Source organism: Alligator sinensis, unplaced genomic scaffold, assembly GCF_000455745.1.
Source record: "Alligator sinensis unplaced genomic scaffold, ASM45574v1 scaffold858_1, whole genome shotgun sequence".
In the NCBI taxonomy this organism is placed as follows: Eukaryota; Metazoa; Chordata; order Crocodylia; family Alligatoridae; genus Alligator; species Alligator sinensis.
In genome coordinates this window covers 1,964,720-1,965,007 of record NW_005842079.1, presented here as the reverse complement: position 1 = coordinate 1,965,007, position 288 = coordinate 1,964,720, and the positions used below count along the sequence as shown (strand labels likewise).

General features: G+C 68.1%; 1 protein-coding gene across 3 annotated transcripts in view; it reads left to right on the top strand.

Annotated features, from left to right (window-relative positions):
• Positions 1 to 288, top strand: part of MAPKAPK3 (mitogen-activated protein kinase-activated protein kinase 3) — an 83,129-nt gene continuing 82,841 nt past the window's right edge. For 2 of the 3 annotated variants that reach the window (XR_003094104.1, XM_006023758.2), the window contains exon 1: positions 1 to 113. The gene's annotated coding sequence lies outside the window, so the exon portion shown is untranslated. The remainder of the gene's footprint in view (positions 114 to 288) is intronic. The other variant, XM_025204358.1, reaches the window with a different exon arrangement.

Here is a 288-nt window from a genome sequence, read left to right as displayed (position 1 = left end):
CCCGGCTGCGGGCCCCTGCCCCTCTTTCGGCACCGGGCCGGCAGGGAACTGCACCCAGGGGTTTCCTTCAGCTTCTCCCACCCGCTGCGGAAGTGCCCAGGCAGACCCCTAAGGTGGGTGATTAAACGTCAGGGCGCGCCTCCCCGGGGGTGCTGCCCTGCCACGGGTGGGCAGCCCATCACCTGGGGCCTTCCTCGTCCCAGCAGGTTGTCCCTCAGGACAGCACCTGGCACCAGAGCAGGGGACTTTCTGCTGTGCCCTGGATGGGCAGGTAGCCTCTTATCCGTG